Here is a 22,454-nt window from a genome sequence, read left to right as displayed (position 1 = left end):
TACAAATTTACCAGTAACTGTAGACATATTTTTACACTTAATTTATAATTTTTAGCCCTCTGATGGTTCCTGCCAACCTCCTGTTAAGCACATATTTTACCAGTATATATAAGATGTGGGTGAATGATGGATAAGTCAGAAAAACTGTACTTCATTCTCTGCTGACTGCATAAATTCAGGGACCATGGACTGTGCAATAAAATTCATAATTCTCCCCGCCACCCTTACTCCGTGAAACTCTTTGTTTTCTAACTTTTATTTTATGCAAACAGGATTGGCTCCTTAGATCAGGCTTTAGGGAAAGTGCAGCAAATAAAGCAATTTCTTAAAAGGTTAAGCCCCTAGTCCACAAAAGGAAAGGAAATGAGAAGAATTAGAAGGGAGAGAGGTAGAAAGGGAAGACCAGATGGTTAAGAAAAGGCAGGCAAGGCCAGAGGGGTGAAAGAGGGGCAGGGGTGAGAATGTGACACAATGCTGGACATGTTTTTGCTTAAAAGTTTGAGACATTATCTACTTGAACTGATGTAGGAAATTAAGTTTTACCAGGTTTGATCTTTGTTCCAGTCTAATGTTAGTCTTCCAATATGACCACCTTATGTATCAAATATTATATAGTGGAAAAGTAGATATTAATTATAGTATTTTTTGAGACCAGAGACCCTGTTGAAATTATCTAAATGCTCCATAAAGTTATTAACAATTTTTTTTTTTTTTTTTGGCCACCCGGCCTGCACAATCTTAGTTCCCTGACCAGGGATGGAACCCGTGTCCCCTGCAGTGGAAGCACAGAGCCCTAACCACTGGACCGCCAGGGAATTCACTAACAAATATTTTTATAAAGCCACGTTCTTCACTACAAATCTCTGTGAAGGGTGCCACTAAAGGCATATATGAATCCTATTTTTCAGAGAGCTCAACAGGAACAGAAAATTCATTCAGTGTATTCAAACCACTTGCACTATGCCGCTCTATGTGGCCGGTGTGTTTGAAATTTGTGGGCCAGTTAGAATGTCAGTGGCTCGCTAGACTTTATGAACAAATACAAAGGACTGGGTCAGCCAGCGACTACTCAGCTTTAAGATGGGAAGGAGGGAACATGGGGAAGCCACACTTACCTCTCTGCTGCCTGCTTTCCTCCTCCCAGAGCCATGCTCCTGGCTGGGGTCGGGGGGTAGATGGGGATCCTCCAAGAACCCACAGATGCTTCTCTAACTTCAGCAGAAATCTGGCTCCATGGCCTGACCAGAGTCCTACCACATGGTCTGGCACTGCTGCTGGGAATCCTCAGTCACTGCTCTCAGGTGGTGCCTGGTGTCGAAGTGAGTCTCTGCAGAGGAAGAAGGGCAATCTGTCAGGTGAGCTCAGCACCAGCATCCTCACCGTCTGCTACTGACTTCCCCAGAGACAGTGTGATGTGTGTGAAAGGAGCCCTTGTCAAATTCCAGGAATAGCACTGTCTCATTATGTGACCTTGGATAAGGTCACTTAAATTCTCAGAGCCTTAGTTTCCTTAGTTAAAATGGAAAGTAGTTCCACAGATTTGGCACCAAAATTTGAACAGTTAAGTCATGGAAAGTATTATGCAGATCTAGACAAATGAAAAAATTATTTTATAGCACTGTGGAAATAGTATAAGGCATATGGATATTATTTCTAGCCTCTACACTTGCAAAAAATTTTTGAGATATCTACAAGATAGTAGAGGAGAAAGGAATGACTCAGAAAAAGTAGATGATCATTCTAAGGTCATTTATTCACTCAACAAACATGCGTTGGTCACTATTCTATGCAAGGTCCCTGAGGCACTGTGAGGCTTGATTTTAAAGCATGTATAATCTAGGAGGGAAGATTGGATATATACAAGCAATTAACAAGGTAACATTTGCTGTGAGTAAAATGTGTATACAAACTAACTGCTATGGAAGTTCAAACCAGAATAATCCTAAGGAAGGCTTAATGTAGAAGGAGGCAATGGCAACCAGTTCCAGCATGTGTTGAGTTCCCATTATGTGCATGCTCTAGGTCTCTGTGTATTCCATGAGGACTCCCAGGCAGAGAAAACTGCCCAAGCCAAGGTAGGGAGGCAAGAATCCATACATAAAGTGTGTCAGGAAACAACTAGCTCGGGAGGAAGCAGCATCCTAATAAAGGCCATTGAAATGAGTTTGAAGAGTTGTGTAGAGGTAACATGATGGATGGCTTCAAATACAAGGTCAAGGTTGTCTTTGTCTTGCAGATAATGCATGTAATGTTTCCTGTGGAAGGCCTGAAGAAGAATAAAAATCTTTTTTGAGAAAAGGTTTTGTTCTACTCACAGGCTCACTATGAGCCAGTGCTATATAGAACTGGATTACCTCTGAATGTGGGAAAGATTATGTAGGCAATTTTCATGGTGATGACAGAATTTCAACTTTGTTACATGCTCATCCTGAAATTTCTTAAGGCAATACAAGGTAGTAGTTGAGGCACTTGATATCAGTGTTTTATTTACTGGCACCAAAAGAGGAGTTTAAACTATTGTGAATGATCCCCTGGCTAGGGGATTAGTTGTCACCTTAGTCCTCGAAGACACTAGAACTCAAACATTTGTATCAGCCAGGGTCCTAGTCAGGAATAAAGAAGCCACAACAACTATTTTAAGAGACCATTTATATAGGGAATTGGACATATAGGTACTGCAGGACTGAAGAGGAACAAATCCAACACAGAGAGAGTAATTGCAGGAAGCAGTTACCACCACTGGGCCTGGGGGAGCAAGGGGTCAAAGCTGAGTCATTAGAACCTAGAACCTGGCGGAGGAATCCAGACCTCTGACATGAGGAGCTGCCCAGGGGGCGCTGGGGCCTCAGGAACTCAGAGGAGAGCCTGGGAAGTGGGGCCCAGACTCCAGCAGATGCTGGTGCTCTGAGGGAGCATCATGGGGCTGGTTGTATGAGACTGGAAACAAAGTAGAAACTGGAGCCACCGGCTACTGGAATCAACCACACTTCTGGGATGAAGAGCTGCAGTGGGATGAAGCTGACAGGAACAGCAAACAAACTGGCCTCCTTCCTCCATTTCTGTTCTCTCTAGTGCCCCCTATGGGCAGAACCTAACAGGGAGCCAGGTGGTAAAAAAGAAATGTGGTCACAGAAACACAGCCTCAGCCTCACAAGTCCGAGTATAGAGGGGTGGGTTTGATCCTGAAAGGTTACTAATAACCAGCACCTCATATACATAATTCACCAGGATAGTTTACTTACAATTGAGATTCCTGAGATCCACACCTGAAATTCTGAGTTAGGAGTTTTAGAGTGTGGCCCAGAAATCCTCATCTTTGAAAAGGAATCTTGAACAATCTGATTCAGGGGATCTTCAAATTACACTATCAGAAATGCTGCTCTAGTTTTTCAAACTAAATCCCTGAATCAAATTAGAGCAAGAGATTGTGAAATGCTCCATTCCACTCATTTAGTTTTCTGAGACAGTTATGCTCATTTTGCTTCCTTAATTTTGCTTCCTTAATATTTTTTCCATTTTAAGAAAATGCTAATATGAAGAATGCCTCTGTAGTATCTGCAGAAACAACAATTGAAAGTTCTGTCTGTCATTGTAATAAGGAAGAACAAATCTGACTCCATGTTGGATCTGTTTCTTTTACCTTAATCCTGTGCTCTCTTGCCTGTGCTTAGTCATGCTGGCTCTGCACCTTTTGTAAAAGAATGTTGCTTGTAGCCTGAAATATACAGGAGAGCCCTTTCTCAAGGCTCTGACCTTTAAAGGTGTACACTTTTCCATTCATATAGAGATAAAAATTTGTAGAACAGAGAATAACATTTGTCTTGGAGGTTTACAGGAACAGCGTGAGCTGTCCTCCATGGACAGATACAAGAGCAAAGGATTCTGACATCAAGAAGTCTGCAACAACCAGCCACACCCCCTCCCCTTTTAGTATAAAAGAAGCCTGAATTCTAACTCGGGGAAGATGGTTCTTTCGGACACGAGTCCCCCATCTTCTTGGTCTGCTGGCTATCCAAATAAAGTCACTATTCCTTGCCCCAGCACCCTGTGTCCTGATTTACTGGCCTGTCATACAGTGAGTGGAACGAGTTTGGATTTGGTAACATTATGATACTCAACATCTGTTTTTGGCATTCATATATAATTTCTTCTATGATTTAATACCAGGAAAATAAAAAATCTATCTTTTCACATGAATTTGTATATTTTTTCTTATCAGACAAAAGGAAAGAAAGAAAATAACACCTTGAATTTCTCTTTCGCTTTGACTGCCTGGAAGCTCAGAGTCATTATTGCTATCTCTCTCAAGTCTTCTGGTTTAATCATTTTGTTTTTATATTTTTTAAAGTTATGAGTTATCTCACATCTTTTTTTCTTGAAACAGGTTGGACATAAAAAATACATACATAATTAAAAGTATATCTGTTACATTTTAAAAAATACTTTGATACAGTACCTTAAAGTTTCTCACTGATTAACTCAAGGTGTGGTGAAGGCCAAAGCTGATGTACTTTTAGAGGAAATGCGTCTGCTGTTGTAGTTTTGAGAAGATACTGGGCCTGACTATGGAACAGTTTTTTATATTAATGTACATTGCTAATATGTGCACTTTATAAACCAAGTTAAAAGCCTATGGGTAAAATTCTACCTTTTCTATATCTGATTTATTTCTACTGTTTTTATGATTATATCTTGGAAACTTGGGAATGACAACAAAGCAATATTATGTCAGGAGTAGGTGATCAGCTAAAAGTTCAGACCAGAATGCTCTAGGATGGTAAGATATTTTGGCTCTGTTTTGAGGGGTTTTTTGCAGATTGATATGGGATTTCATTTATAAGTATCATATTATGTACAATACCTGAGAAAACACATATGAACAGTGCAATATAGTAAACACCCTGGATCCTTACTTTATGGTTGTTTTCTGATGATTTTTATTCTTGTAAAGGAGATCATATAACTACCTCTTTGTCTGAACATAGTACTTGATCAGATGCACTGAATTTTCCACTGTAGCAGACAGCATTATGGTATTGCCCTTACTGCCCAAGGAATAGCAAATCTGAGTAAATATATGAGCAAATATTTGTTTTCTGGCCATTACACTGTTTTACACTGTACTGTTATTGTGTTCTTTTGACTAATATGAACAATATAATTTGAGGGAGCACTCAGCCTATAGTAGCACCTTTTCTATTTCAAAGAGGAAGTGCTTCCCACTGCTCTCTTTGCTTATGGAAAGAGCCTTGGTGAGAGTGACAAAGAACTCTGGCCGTTGACAACACCTCAGCCAGAGTCTCCTAATGAGAATTGTCTGCTACAAGGACTATTTATTTGTTGTTTATCATCTTTTCCTCTCACTAAAATTTTTCAACAGACAGGTGGTGATCTCACATGATGGATATGGTTTCTTATCCTCATAACTATGAAGATTATTCAGCTACATTCAAATAAAAGCAGAAAAAGTAGTTTGCAGTGTAGCTCTTGAAATGCTTTGGAGAAAATGTAATGTAAAATCCTATAAAATCAGAAAAGCATAAATGTGGGGTTGGGATAAGAAATTCAAGAGCCCAATATGGAAGACAAAGGACTTAGGCACCCACTTAACAAAATGTTCTCACTGTGTGATGTGATCCAATACATAAAACATCATCCCAGGGAGTTTGTGGGAAAGAGCATGAGAGAGGGAGTCAGATGGCTTGATTCTAGTCTGGGCTGTACCGCTAAGTGAGTGTGTGCCCCTGAACAAGTCAGTACTCTTTGGCCATCAGTTATCCCATAGAAATAATCAGAGAATTAGATTAATACTTTTATAGTAAGATTCACATTTGTCTAACAGCCTTTCTCTAAGTGATCCATAAAATAGCCATGTAGGTAAATTTTAGAGTTAGCTATCTTTTGAAAACTAGCTTGAAGTTTATTTGGAATCCACTCTGCATATGATACTGGAAAAGGCCACAAAAGGCTCGGTAGAGCCAGAAAGTGGGTGGGCAAAACTTAAACTGTTAGTGAGCTACAGCGGGGTGGCAGTGAGGGGGAGGCACATCTGCTTATTTTGCAGTTTATACGGGTCAAGGGGCAGCTTCTAAAATATATGCTATTTGTTTCCAAATTATGTTTCTTTAGGAAGGAAATAATTTTGGTGCTTAATGTTAATACTTGTAAAACTTAGTTATGGCATTTAGCCATCTGTCATTTACTCTTTTTACAGGTGTTGTTTATATCTTTTCAGTTTTTTAGGTAATTAGCTGCTTTTTTGCATTTCTACACAGAAGGGTGATTGCCTCTTCCTGATGCTTCTTCTTCTGAAAGAAATAGATTGAGAAAAAAACTAAATGGAGAGCTGATAAAAAGTAATGTTGATTTATTGTATGTTAAGATATGACAAGCCAGATATTATTTTCTGTGCGCTAATTGAAAAATTATGTGCTTTTTCTTTTCCTACTCAGTTTTAAAACTGATTATCCATTAGCACATGCCCTATGGCACATGGTCTAATTAAGTGGTGTCTTTACCCCCTGTTTATAAGAGAAAAACTAAAAAAGAATAGTAACCACTGTCACCTTGACCATGATGCCATAAACACAGGTCTGACGTTTATTAAGGGGAACAGTTCTTGTGCCAAAATCTTTTTCAGATGCCTACTTTCATTTTTTGTGTTTTACTATTTTTCCTAGTTCATAGCAATATTAACTGATAAATCTGAAGACCAAGACCAACCTATTTCAATATTTGAAAGTGAGAATTGCATAAACATCTAATGGGATGTAGAATCAAGGAAGACTGAAGAAACAATGAGATGCACACAAAAAAGGAGAAAAAATATCAATGAATGTTAGAGTATAATGATGTAAGAGGTCCAGTGGTTAATTTTTATTTGATAGCTATATGCTTACTTGCAAATTTGTCTATAGTTCTAAAATATGTTGGACCCAGATATAGAGGCTCCTCAACAGATGACAGATGATGGCACGTTAAATCACCCCACAGTTTTATCTAGTCACAGGGTAGAAATGATTGTCTGCTGAATTTTAATGTGTTGAGTGTTTACTTCAAGTCCACTTGTCAAAGTAAAGTATGGTAACAAATGTCTTTAATCTGAACAGGATGAACCTTAATGGTATACTGATGATTGAGTTTCAGGGACTAATAATCTATTTATAGTAACTTCTAATTTTCTTAATTGTTTATTTGCAAGCTAAGTGTAAATGTTGGAAGTTAACTATAGTTCTAACATTGAATTGGAACTGTCACATGTGAATTACTTAATAGCTTACCTGGGTTTTAGTAGACTGACCTGTATTTCATTTTCATGGCCTACTTTTTAATTCAACTGACTCACATAATGAATTGTAATTGAGTCACAAAACAGGAAACAAGCTTGTGCCAAGTATGTGGAACACTATCGGCCTATACAGTGTCTTCTCTCTGTTAGTAGAAAGTCAGTTCTGGTAACTCAGTCAGTTTATCAGTAGTATTTCCCTCACCTGGTAAGACAGGACACGGTACAGTTCTACGTCCCTTACCTGCAATTATGAAATCCAAAAAGCTATGAAAAGAGGAAGTATTTTAGAAATTCAAAACCTGACCTGACCTGAACTCATTTAGCAATGAAAACTACTGAGCTGATGCGTGGCTTTTATAGTCTTTATCTATCCCTCTTACTGTGGATATTCATATGCTTCATTATAGAAATATTAATGTGTTTGGTAATGGGTGCTATCCAGATCCTGCAGGAAGTGTGTCATTATATATATATATATATATATATATATGTACCCTATTTTCTTTCTAAAATTGAAAGATACTGAATTCCAAAACTTATCAGTCCTCAAGAGTATGTTTTCTTTCTTTCTTTTTTTTTTTTTTACATCTTTATTGGAATATAATTGCTTTACAATAGTGTGCCAATTTCTGCTTTATAACAAAGTGAATCAGTTATACATATACCTATGTCCCCATATCTCTTTCCTCTTACGTCTCCCTCCCTCCCACCCTCCCTATCCCACCCCTCCAGGCGGTCACAAAGCACTGAGCTGAACTCCCTGTGCTATGTGGCTGCTTCCCACTAGCCATCTACCTTACGTTTGGTAGTGTATATATGTCCATGCCTCTCTCTCACTTTTCTTTGAGCTGAAATATCTTAATGAGAATTTCTCAATGTTGAGTCCCTTTTTTATCTTTTCTGCCACTTTCCAGGTACATTCATGACTATTATGTTACGCATGCAAGTATGCAAGTATTAAAGGCAAAGTCCTGCTTTCACACTCAGCTGTCAGTACTTGCTGGAGGCAGGATGGCTTGCTGGAAAGAGCCCTCACCACAGAGTTAGATGTGGAATCAAATCCTAGTTCAACTACGCACAAACTGTGTGACCTTGGTCAAGTTATTTAATACCTCTGAGCATTACATTTGTTTACATGTGAAATTTTGATGTTGACACCTACATCCTTTTATTTTTTGTTCTCAGTCTCAAAAATGTATCCTGATGAAGTGAATATGGTCCTTACCTTTTACCGCTGTTAGATTCCATGGCTAGTTCTTTCTTTGCAACAGGGATGCCTAAAATGCTAATTTTATACTTAGCGATTATAAAATTTATTCCTGTCTTTTCTGCCAGCGCCTCAAGATACCTGGGCTGTGAGTTTTGGTACAAGTAACTGTAAAGGTAAATAAAACTAACAAAATTGGTATTGCTCTTATTAGGGAAAGTGTAATAGCAATCTAAGATGAGCTCCGGCCTCAGCAGAGTTATGGAAAAGAGGCGAAAATCATGTCAATGGATTCTTTAAAAAACTATTGGGTTGCATTAATAGAAATCCTTTGATGACATTATTTTGGACATAGTCTATGATACATATTGGATAATTTCAAATGATTCTTGATAATTTCTAATGTAGAAATCATATATATATAATTTTATTTATTATCTATCTATATTTTTTCCAGTAATAGTCCTTGTTTTGAGCTTTTAGAGTTTGTTTCCCTTTCCAAAATTGTTTCTTTTGTGCATAGTGCAATTTTTGTCAATTAAGATTATCATCAGGAGATCCATCACTCAGAGGGTTTTGCTTTACGGGATACCACACGTACATACCTTTATTTTCCATTTAAAATATTTCATTGAAATTCAGTGTCCTTAAGACTGGGAACATTAGGAAATAGTTGATGTAAGAAAATATGCAGTTACCATGGGGGTTAGGAGCTGTTTGATTTCTTTTCTTTTTGTTTTTTTGGCGGGGGGATATGCGGGCCTCTCACTGTCGTGGCCTCTCCCGTTGCGGAGCACAGGCTGCGGACGCGCAGGCTCAGCGGCCATGGCTCATGGGCCCAGCCGCTCCGCGGCATGTAGGATCTTCCCGGACCGGGGCACGAACCCGTGTGCCCTGCATCGGCAGGCAGTCTCTCTACCACTGCACCACCAGGGAAGCCCTGATTTCTTTTCTTTATTGCAAGTAATTTATTCTAATAACACAAAAAGTTGCATCTCAGGAGAGTTTATCCTTTGATAAATGTCTTTTTAAATCCTTAATACCATTGGTTTGAAAGGTAAGCTTTTCTATATATATTTTATTTTGCTGAATATTTAGCTCATAATATTGTCTGAATAATAATAATAACAGGCATCATTTGTTGTTCACTTACTATACAGCTGGCATACTATCTCATTTAATTCTCAAGAGCTTTCTTTTTGGTAGTATTATCAATTAGGATTAAGGTTGACAGAGAGAAGAATGAAATACTTTTAAACAATGGCTTAAGTCAGATGTCTTATTTCTCTTTCCTGTAGAGGCATACCTCGTTTTATAGTGCTTGTTCACTTTATGGTGCTTCACAAATACTGTGTTCTTACAAACTGAAGATTTGTGGCAACCCTGTGTTGAGCAAGTCTGTCAGTGTCATTTTTCCAACAGCATTTGTTCACTTCATGTCTCTGTGTCATATTTTGGTAATTCTTGCAATATTTCAAACTTTTTCACCATTATTACATTTGTTATGGGGATCTGTGATCAGAGATCCATGATGTTAGTACTCTGACTCTCTGAAGGCTCAGATGATGGTTGGCATTTTTTTAATCAATAAAGTATGTTTTAATTAAGGTATGTACATTGTTTCTTTAGACATAAGCTATTGCACACTTAATAGACTACAGTAGAGTGTAAATGTAACTTTTATAGGCATTGGGAAAGCAAAAATTCATATGACTTGCTTTATTGTGATATTTGCTTTATTGTGGTGTTCTGGAATAGAACCTGAGATGTTTCTGAGGTATGTCTATAGAACCTGAGATGTTTCTGAGGTATGTCTGTAGTTCAGAAGTAGTCAGTCCCGGGTTGATATGACAATGGTGGCAGGGACCCAGTCTCTTCCTGTCTCATACTTCTGGCAGCTTCCATTCCCAAGGTTACCTCATGGACAAAGGAGACTGTTAGAGCTCTTTCCATCACGTCCATTTTCCAGCTGTAGGAAGAAGGAAGGGTGAAGGTCACAGCCCCTTTCTTTAAAGACACTTCCCAGAAAGAACACATATCAGTTCCACATGTATCCCAAAACTTAGGCAGATGACCACACCTAACTTGTAAAAGAGATTATTTTTCAGTCACTTTTATGCTCAGCCTAGAATTAAGATTCTATTGCCAAGGAAGAAGGGGAGAATGGGTATTGAGATAGAGCCAGCAAACTCTGCTATGTTTGAGCTATTATTATCATCAATCTTACAAATGGAGAAGTTGAGTCATAGAGAAATTAAATTGACTTACTAAGGTCTCACAACTCTTAGAGCCAAGATTCAAATCCAGATCTATCAAATTTCAGAGCCCTTAAGTACTACTTTGAAGTGTTTCTACTTTAAAACAGTTATTTGACTTTATTCTGTCTCTTCAACTAAATTAGTATAAAGAAAACCTTTCTGACTAAGTTGCTAGGTCAATCTATTGAAACAATGGAATTCTTTATTTTACCAGGCATTCTTGGCAAAGAACATAGTACTGGTATCAACTTGTGTAATGAAGCCTTTACTTCTGCTGACCTTTTGGATAGGAGTATTCACAGAATTCAGTGCCAGGTTTAGAAAATTGCCTGGCTGACAGATTAAAGTCTTATTTTCAGTCTTCTACTTGTTTGGGGTTACAACAAGTTTAAACTTCATTAAAATATGCTTTGCTATACTCTTGATAGTTTAGATTTCAAACAAGGTAATAAATAACAAGGCTTTCAATAGGGCCAATACAAAACAATTTACTATAGGGAAAAAATTAACAGTATTATGATGAATTTTTTTCTTCAAAGATATATTTTTAAGTTAATGACAGCACATCTTAGAATACATCAGACCATACTATTTCTAAGTTATTTGAAAATTATTACATTTGGATGATTATACTGTGATTCTCTAATATCCACTTGAGTAAAAATCTAAATCATACAACATATTATGAACTAAGGCTTCTTTCCTTCCTTCCTTCCATTCTATAAAGCATAATTTGTTATTCTTTTTTTTTTAAGCTTCAGTTTTATTCAGGTTCTTGTCTCTGCCTATCTTGTGAGGGTTTTAAATCTTTCTTATGCCTGTCTAGCTCTTTGCTTTCCTAGCACCAAGGGAGAACATGTGAATGTGAATGAATAAATCAACAAACAAGTAATTGCCAAGTTTTATAAATGTCACAACTTAATGTTGTTGCCACGTGGCTTCAAACTTTCAACATCTTAAGGAACCTCTAAATTATCAGTGCTTTTCAGAAATGTTATTAAAATTGATCATATATATTAGTTACTCAACAGAAGCCCTTCACTTAACTAGACACAGCTACACTAGGGACACAGTGGCCAATGACAAGTTTTAATGTTTCAATAATTTGCCTAGACAGAAAGAGACATTTTCACTGCAGTGAAAATTTGCAGAAAATGCACTTTAAAATGAAGAAACACATGCTAAGAAGTCAGAGGGAACAGTGTTCAGAGAACATATGATGAGTCGGAGCTCAGCAGAGATTTCTACTTATTTGTTGTTAACTTTGGTCTGGTTCTTTGCAAGTTTTAAGCAAGAATAGGGTCAGAGACCAGATGATGTGGACAGAAGAGCACACATAAAATATATTTAATACATTTTCCATTAATATTTTTATCTGCTATTAACTTGTATTTAAACAAGTAACACATTAATGCATATTCCTTACTAAAAATTGGAAAGCCCCATTTGAATTAGGACAAAATCCTCTTTTCCAATGATTCTTTACCTGCAGTATCTTAATTATGTGGCAAGGAATCTCAAGAGAGTTTGGCTCTTGGATTGGCCCAACAGTGTCAATAAGGACCCAAGGTCTTTCCATCTCTCCAGGTTCCCATTCTTGGTGTGGTGGCTTAGTCCTCATGCTTCATCCTTCATTTTGCAAGACGGCTGCTGCAGAGCCTGTCATCACACGAAAACCTGAGGAGAGGACCATTTCCTTCCAAGCACCATATTTCTTTAGTGATGAATAGCTTTCCCCCAAATTCCCAGAAGAATTAGCCCCATTGGCTACAGCTGCCTTGCGTGCCAGTCGTAATAACACTAACTCACTGCACAACGTGTATGAGACTACCATGATTGGCTTGGACCAGCAAGATAGATTTTCCTGGGACTGGAGAAGGGTCTATTCTCCCTCAAATCTGAGATTTTGTTAGCAAGGAAAAAGCAGTGTAAGGCAAACAAAATTTTCATTGAATATTTTGTTTTTGGAGAAATTATGCTCAAAATAAAAATTCAATATAAAATAAATAAAATAACTTTACCACCCACAGGTTTAGGTATCTTAGTATCCGATCTAAAAATCTATTCATTTATAATACTTTCAACAAATCTTCTTTGCCCACTTACTCCATGTCAGCCACTGTTCTCAGTACTGAGGCTGCAGAGATGAACAGGACGGATGTTTATCTGCGCTAGGAATGCTTTCAGCAGCAAGTAACAGAATAAGCATTTACAAATGGCTTAAAGTATAGGGACATTTAATGTTTACCCAACAGAAATTAGGACAGGCAGTTACTCTAAAATGTTTCCAAGGATACAAATTCTGTCTTTTCTTGTCCTTCACATGCTGGATTTTGTCTTTATTCTTGTCACCTCATTGTTTCATGGCTGCCATAGCTCCAAACATCTCATCTGCTTTCAGTTCAGAAAGAAGTGGCAAAAGAAGCTCTTTTCTTAGTCTTCTCCTTTTCACAAACATTGAAAAACTCTCAGAAGCCTCTTAACAGATTTCCATGAAGCCTCACGGGCAGGACTGTGTCATGCTGGTATCCTCATTAGGAAAGGAATCTGGGAAGGTACTTATCTCACAAAGTATTATGGGCAGTACACATTGCTGCCCCCAATAAAATTGAGATTCTGTTTACAAGGGAATGGTTAGCCAAATACAATGTTTTCCATAGTCTCCTTCATGGAATTAATTCTCTGACCACTTCATGGAAAGGTAGAGATAAATGAGGGTTTCTTTTGTTTTACTCTAGTCTTTGAAATTATGTCAGAGGAATTTGTATAGTAAATGATCCTTAGTGTTTGTTTCTGAACATTCAGATAGAAAAGCTATTTGCTTATATAAGCCTGACATGAATTGGAGATTCAGATCTGTAGGGATTCAACTGGGTTCATCTTGTGGATCTAAGATGTTGTGGAGAGGGATGGAAGTGTAGACCAGACATGTGTTAAAAATTAGCTGATAGCACTCTTGGGTAAAAAGTGCCATGAACAGAACATCCACTGATTTCCTTATAGCACCAACCACATCTTATTGCCATCAGCAGCCTATTTGTCGAGCTGCTCCACTACATACTTAGCTTCTTTAGGGCAGAAACTATGTTTAACTTATTTCTGTATCCCAAGCCTGAGGATGACATCTGTCACATAGTAGGTACTCAGTGAAGGTTTGAGGTTGGAGATTATCTTTCAAGGAGTAAAATGTGGGGAAGAGAGTTCCAATTTTACATATTAAAGAGTTAAAACTTGAAAGATTCAGAAAACTAATTTTTAAAAAGTGGTCAAACAATAGAAACAGGCGAGGTGGCAATTAGAACTAAGGGGGAGTAATTTGTCTCTTATTTTTTTCCTTCTCTCTGAGAGGTACAGTTGAGGTCACATGGGGTTTGTCTAAGTTGCTTGGGTCTACATGGCACAGAAGTGAGGCTAAAGTACTAATGAGTTGGAACTCAGAAACAGCCTGTCAAAACAAGCTTGATTTATAGCAGTCGCCACATAGGTTTTGTCATTTTTAAAGCATTAAAAGTAACAGTGATGGACTTTATTGCAGTCACAAGCTATGTTTGCTATATTAGGTGAGTGAATTCAATCAGGTCTTATAGAAGTTCAAGGTGTGTTGTTGCTGTTTCTTTTTTCCTTTAAAAAATTCAAAAATAAAATTTCTCCAATATTAATTTTTGACATTTGCTTTATTGTTATTATTACATTACAAATTTACATTTCATTGGTGATGTTGCTTAATTCTAATTCTCACATACTCATGTTTTGAAAAGGTGGTGAAATGTTCTTTAGAGATCTCGCAAGGCTTTGTGTCCTCCCTCCGTACAGAGTAAGGGGGGACAGATCCCTCTCCTAAGTTTTTGACTAACTAATCTTGGATCCTGGCCAAGGCAGTTAACCTACCCACTGCTTGGTTTCTAAATCTGCAAAACAGAGGTGTCTGAGAAGATGTTTCATGATTTTTTTCTAGATCTAAAATTTTATGATTATATCATGTTAAATGCCTATGTGTTTTTTTTTTTTTTTTGCGGTACGCGAGCCTCTCACTGTTGTGGCCTCTCCCGTTGCGGAGCACAGGCTCCGGATGCGCAGGCTCAGCGGCCATGGCTCACGGGCCCAGTCCCTCCGCAGCACGTGGGATCCTCCCGGACCGGGGCATAGAACCCGTGTCCCCGGCATCGGCAAGCGGACTCTCAACCACTGCGCCACCAGGGAAGCCCAAATGCCTATGTTTATAAGACCTGAAGAGGATTAATGGCTAATATTTGCCCTACAAAGTAGGGTTATCACCTCATCGTTTGTAATAAAACTTCCATCTTACAAATTATTATATTGTACATTAAAGTAAATATGGCAACTACATAAAATAACAAAAAAACTAAAAAGTACAATTAACATTTGTATATTTATCTTAATGTCTATTTCTACAAATATCCAACATGCATATCCATAACTGGAATCATACTGCCTACAGAACTGTGTATCTTTCTTCTTCCCATTGAATTTTATATTGTGAGCATTTTCCCATACCATTAAAAAATCCTTAAAAAACAATATTTTTCTTTTTTTAAAATTTTATATATTAAATATAACACAAATACAGAAAACTGCAAAGTGAAATATTATAAGATAAACACTCTTGCGGCTACTACCTCTCTCAGCCACCCTAGAAACACCCATCCAACATAACCCTCTCTCTCCCTTCTAAAATGTATTGCCCTAATGACTTTATGGTAAATGTTTCCTTATTTTTCTTTGCATTTTTACCACCCAGTGTGCATCCCTGAACAGTATTATTTAGAGTTGCCTAAACATATGATTTTTAATGGATGTTTATTTTTCCATCCTATAAAGATACATCAGTACATGCAAGTACTTATTGGATTATTTACCCTCCTTCTTGACAGTTTATTTGTTTTATTTTATTTTTTAAATAGATGTCTGTTTACATAATACAGAATTTTAAGGGAAAGCAGTGAAAATTCTCCCTTTCACTTCTGTCTTCCAGCCACTTGGCTATCTCTATGACCAATTTCTAGGAAGTTGTTTTTGAGGAAAAAGCAGCCTAAGAATGGTACTGATATTTTTCCACTTTTAATGTTCTAAACTAACTTAAGAAGACACAAAAAGTATAATATAATCCTTGTTAAGGTATGCATAAATCTCTGTAGTTTATTTTTCTTTTATATAAAGTTGGCATAATTTCTGGAATGAGATATATAATTTTCTTTTAGGTTATTTAGATGCATAACATTGAAAAGTTGTGTGAATTGGATGTGAAATAACCACAGAAGGACGTCTAGGATCAGATTAGATGTAAACAGTGTTGTGGTGTTTTACTTTGCTTTACTGTAGAGCTGAAAGACCCAAGCTACTTTCTTTGTAACTTGGGCACAATGGAAAACCCAGTTTCTTATGTTTTTCTCTAGCAGATCAATAAAATAATGTCATGGTGATAACCTATGTTATTCAAAAATACATAATTCACTTTGTAGGAATGGAAGAAAGGGAATTTGTGGAAGGATTCAGGTACTCATGGGCAGAAAGGCTGAAGAACCAAGCTTTGAAATGGACAGAGCCAACACAAATTAGGGGGTCCAGGAAGTGGGGATGACAGGAATGGTCTCGTATCAGAATTGTCTCTGGATATTTTCTCAGATTCGAGTAGTAACTGTGTGTCTGATCATGGAACATCAGGTACCTGCACAACTAGAGCTGCCCACCATGGTATTATCAGATACAATGAGTGATAAGTTTGGGTGTATGTATCAGTAGACTTATGATAGAAATGAAACATTGGGCCCTAGCTTGAACATGTCCAGAAGCCATGAATAAATTACATGTACACGTATCTTAAACTCTCATGTCACCTGTCACTGTTTCACCACTGCCCTTCCATCAACTCACACCTAGGGCCTCATGGGGGAGGGAGGCAGAGACTGAGTGGTCCCCTGTGACGAAGGGATGGAAAAAGAGAAAACTTAGGCCCAGTTTACACATTAATTCTCACAATATATAAATGTTAGGGAAAGTGGGTTGCCACCATATTATAGCCTCACCCAGGGATGGAAGGACAGTTTTGAACAAATTCTCCCTGTAGGCAGTGTTATCAGTAGTACAAGTGGTCACTGACCTAGTACGGAAAGGGAAAAATGTGCCAAGGTGTGGATATTCGGGGGCTCTGGGCAGGCAGAGAATGGCCTGGCTGCTTTGTCCTGGGCCTGGCGGAAGCAAAATGGGAAGATTGTCTTGGTAAGTTATCTTTCTGCTGGCTCCCTCATCTTCCTTTCCTCATTCTTCTGTTCCCTTGATTGCAGGGATATTAATAAGGTAGTAGGATATGAACTTCTGACTCAGCTTTGAGGAGAACCAACCTCTCTGAAAAGTTCAGTGAAATACTTGTGGGCCATTCAGACTCCAAGACCAAATTATACATTGCTCTGTCCAAGCAATGGTACATGTCTACTGACAGCTCTTATGACATTTTCCATTATTTGAGGAAGAATATGAAGAGAAGCTTGTCCAAATTATTTCTGATGACTTTCAAGTATACTCCTTCTCTGAAAGTATCTCTAACTTAACCATCTGTACAATAACTGGGCTAGCAATCAGGGATGGAAACCTGTCTACGAACAGACAGGATAAGAAAATTGTCTCAGCAAGGGGACAAGAAACTACCTCATTCCCCTTACTCTGAGAAAAACCAATATGTAATCAAAATTTTAATCTTTTTCTGAAAACTACCCAACAGGCTGTATTTGACTATTTCTCAATACTACTGTTAACTCTGTCAAAACCTAAGTGAAGAATATAAGTGCTTCTTGAAGTATTTCTCCCACTTTGCTCCTTGATGAGTCTGAGTTGTTAAACAGCTGGTAACTGTCCTCCTTAGTTTAGCACTTGACACCTCTCCTACCTAAGGAATTCTGAGACACCCTGTGCCCAGTAAAAATAAAGAACAGGAGGATTTCCTTGCTAAAGAGAAAGGAAAAAGCATAGTAACATCATTCCTTGGCCTCACTTTATAATGCTTCGTGGTGGGGCGTGCGGGGGGTCAGATATTCACAAGGTAAAAAAAGCAAGTCACCAACAGGAACAAGGAAGCAACAGGGAGAGTCAACACGTGGGATGAACTGGGCATTCTGGGGAATACAGGACAGAAGAAGAGAAGGAAGCCGTGTCTGCGGAGGGGACCTTCCTCCAGCTGGTGTCGAAGGGAAGTGAAGCACAGCTGATCTCATCATTTTAGGTGACGCCATCCATACCATCCCCTACGACTCAACGTAATGTGTGACAAACCACTTTCTCATCAAATCAGCAGATTGCATCACCACTCAGAAATGGGGAGAAAACCCTGAACTCCACCACTCTGAACACCACCTTGAATAAAATCCACTTAGCCCTTCCTGTGGTTCAGTGACTGAAGTTATCAAGCAGATGACAAGGAGCTTCCTGCGTTTTCAGAATGGCTGTAAAGAATTATTTTCATTGAACCATGAATTGAAAATAGGTAAGGTAACTAACAAAAAATGGTTAGGGACAGTGTATTGGGCATCAGTAATTTGTGACTGCCCAGAATTCATTACCCCTTCTTGACAACACATTTCTTTTAGAGGAATAATAATTGTATTATTGTTATTGTTATTAATTGTTTTTTGATTCAGCCTGGTGGGCTTGTACTCCAGGGTCCCTTACACTTTCTTAACTGAAGTTTGAGTGTGTGATTGAAACTAAGTCTTGGGTCAAAGATTAAAGACAGAAGAAATGGTAAGAATTCATCTAATCCAGGGGTGGCGTTTGGATCTTTGCCACCATGACACTATGCCCGTCTCCCCAGGTCTGGGACCACCAGGGATACCTTGTCTTTGCACATTTCCAAGTCTGGTTCTCTAGGCTTACTGCCAGATAATGAGGTCTGATATCTTTCGGTAAGTTTCCTTTGTATAAATTAACCACAGCCTATTTCTGTTGTTTGCACTTATAGAACTCTGACTCATTCAGAAGTTGTACCTTACCAATTAGGCAGGTTAAAAGAAGTTGACTTTATTGCTATAAGACAAGTGGTATGACCATACCAGAAGTAATGCCTTACTTAATTATTTAAAAAACGATTTTTTAAAAGCCTGCAGAAAACATTTATTAATGATAAATTCAACAATTTTATTGGGGGAAAAAGACTGGAAAAATATGTAATATTGAACTAAAAAACACAAAATATATTTTTCATAATTATTTCATGACAAAAATATGAAATAGATGACAGTTGATTTTTGAAAATATCTGACATAGATTGATTAATTCATTGATTGCCATTGGCAGTTTGGAGCATAGGTCTTATTCTAGCTGGTATGATTTCCTCATTACTACTTGTTCCTCACTATTTAAATCCTATGGAAATTTTCTGGCTAGGTCTGTATTAAGTAGAGAGGCATAAAATTTCAGGGCTGTGGAACTTGATTTGACTCAAATCCTCCCAGAAGTGAGCATTCTGTAGTGAGTTTAGTCAGATGGGATTTAATTGGATCCAAAGTTCAGGATTTATTTATTTTTCCATTTGAAGTTTCAGCAACATTGATGACTTTTGTGTGGGAAGAAGGTCTTGATATATTTAAAAAAATGTGAAGCCCTGATTGCTTGTCACATTCCATCTGTATCATTATCCTAAAGGACTTCATCCTCTTTATCAAGAGACAATATTATTACCTTTCTTTTTTATCAAGCAATTTTTTTTTGTCTGTGGAAATGAAGGCTTATTTGTATCCCATATCTGAGTTGCATTCTCACAGAAATTATGTAAAACAGCAAAGAATGAGTCATAGAATATGAAATATCATAAACTTTACTACAGAAAGACTTTGAGACTTATTTCCCTAACAGTAACCAGCTGGCATAAAGAAAAGACGGAATGAAGTCTGATGTGACAATTACACTGACTTAACTCTGCTTTTTCTCAGAAGAGCTAGCACTTATCCAACAGGTAACCTCCACCTAAAGCGAGAGGTTTCTGAAGTCTTTCCTCTCATTCTACGGTGATGTCTCCCTTTGCATCTGATAAGTCCGTGTGATTACAAATTTGTGACCTAAATTGTACTCACCACAGAAAATTTACAGTAATGTTTAGTTAGTGATCCAATTTTCCATATAGCACTGGAATCTTCTTAAAAGATCCCAAAACAGAGGATCCCCCTTAAGAATGATCTTCTTAAAAATATGATTATGCCACTATCTTGCTGTAATAGGAATGTTTTCAGATGCAAATAATGGAAAAAATCTAACAGTTACTAAAACAAATAGCATTTTATTTATCTCACATTAGGTGAAGTCTGGCAGCAGATTTCAAGGCTGTCCAATGACACAGTAAGTTCATCAAGGATGCATCCTTTTGTATTTTTCTATTCAGCCATACATAGCCATACATTGCATGCTTATTGCATCACAGTCTCAAAATCTGCTTATGTTCTTCCCTGCCAGAATATAGCCTCACACCTACCTCAAAACCAATCACTGGTGAAGGGGACCAGCATTGCCATGATTGGTTAACATCAACTGTTACTCATCTCTTGGGTTGCCGGAGAGAGGTTCCAGAGGAACTGACATTCCCTGCATAAAAGTATCTGTGCTGATCTCCAAACACAGTTAGAACAAAGAAAGGGGGAATGTTGTTCTGCATGGAGTGGTAGTCTTTCCACCCTTTGCCCGGCTGGTTGCTTCTCATTCTTGAGGTCTCTCTTTAAAGGCCACCTCTTCAAAGAGGCCTTTCCTGACCACATAAACTGATGTGGCCCACTTGATTATTTTTGATCACAGAGAACTGTCCATAGTATTCTTCTTAATTAGTAATTATGCATTTTTTGCTGCATTCATTTTGTTTATAATTTTAAATATATTTAATATAAATATAACATACAATATATTAAATATTAATATATATCAATTAAAATTAATTTAACATATTAATTAAAACAATATTTAACATAAATATATTATATACAATTATAAATATATTTATAATTTTATAAATTATACATTTATTTTATTGTCTCTCTCCTCTTTGCCTCTATCACCTCAAGGATGTTACCCTTCTGGGGAGAAAGCACTTTAATGGAATTTGTGGTTTACAGAGCAAAATAAAAACACTATTCCATCATTGGGGGGATACAATTAATAAGAAACTTAACTGAGCTACATAATAATGAAGTTGTCTTTCTTTTGGGTAGATGGCAGATGAATTTACCGAAGGACAAGAACGATTTTTCACCAATTTCTGAATCCCAGAAAAACTGGAGATTTAGACGTGGGGGATGGACGAGTAATGAGAATGATATTGTAGGAGGTGGGTTAATCCCTAAAGTGTGATGGCCGGCTGAGCACTAAAGAGACACAGGCAGAAATGACAATGACAACAACAGTAATAACAGAACACAGTTATTGGGTGCTCGCTAGGCATCGCGCAGAAGTCTAAGTAACACGGCGACTCATTTATTCAGGATATGTTTGTGAGGTGGCTGCCCTCTGAAACACCAAGATTTTTTTTTTTTACATCTTTATTGGAGTATAATTGCTTTACAAAGGTGTGTTAGTTTCTGCTTTACAACAAAGTGAATCAGTTATACATATACATATGTTCCCATATCTCTTCCCTCTTGCATCTCCCTCCCTCCCACCCTCCCTACCCCACCCCTCTAGATGGTCACAGAGCACTGAGCTGATCTCCCTGTGCTATGCGGCTGCTTCCCACTAGCTATCTATTTTACGTTTGGTAGTGTATATATGTCCATGCCTCTCTCTCACTTTGTCCCAGCTTACCCTTCCCCCTCCCCATATCCTCAAGTCCATTCTCTAGTAGGTCTGTGTCTTTATTCCTGTCTTACCCATAGATTCTTCATGACCTTTTTTTTTCTTAGATTCCACATATATGTGTTAGCATACGGTATTTGTTTTTCTCTTTCTGACTTACTTCACGCTGTATGACAGACTCTAGGTCCATCCACCTCATTACAAATAGCTCAATTTCATTTCTTTTTATGGCTGAGTAATATTCCATTGTATATATGTGCCACATCTTCTTTATCCATTCATCTGATGATGGACACTTAGGTTGTTTCCATCTCCTGGCTATTGTAAATAGAGCTGCAATGAACATTTTGGTACATGACTCTTTTTGAATTATGGTTTTCTCAGGGTATATGCCCAGTAGTGGGATTGCTGGGTCGTATGGTAGTTCTATTTGTAGTTTTTTAAGAAACCTCCATACTGGTCTCCATAGTGCCTGTACCAATTCACATTCCCACCAGCAGTGCAAGAGTGTTCCCTTTTCTCCACATCCTCTCCAGCATTTATTGCTTCTAGATGAAACACCAAGATTTTAAATAACCTGTCAAGCTCACTCTTTCACCCAGTCTGTCCATTTCTCAAGCCCATGCCCTTGACAACTGCCTTCTTTGCATCAGAGATGGTTTCTGTGTAGGATTACATTCTCCTTCCCTCTCCACATCACCAAGTCTTCAGTAAGTTTTGTTAAATGCTACACCTTGGTTAGCTTGGTTTTAGCTTTGCTTTCTGTGTCTAGGGAGGGATCTCTGTTAGCGCATACCAGGAAAATTTGGGTGGGCAATGCTGGCTGATTCAAGTGACCTGCAGTGACCTGGAGCAGGGGATGAGTGACAACCAGCACAGTGGTGTGGATTGAGAAACATGCCAAGACAAGTAGAGATAA

This window comes from Monodon monoceros, unplaced genomic scaffold, assembly GCF_005190385.1.
Source record: "Monodon monoceros isolate NGI ecotype Baffin Bay Population unplaced genomic scaffold, NGI_Narwhal_1 Super_Scaffold_15, whole genome shotgun sequence".
NCBI lineage: Eukaryota > Metazoa > Chordata > Mammalia > Artiodactyla > Monodontidae > Monodon > Monodon monoceros.
This window is presented reverse-complemented; position numbering follows the sequence as displayed.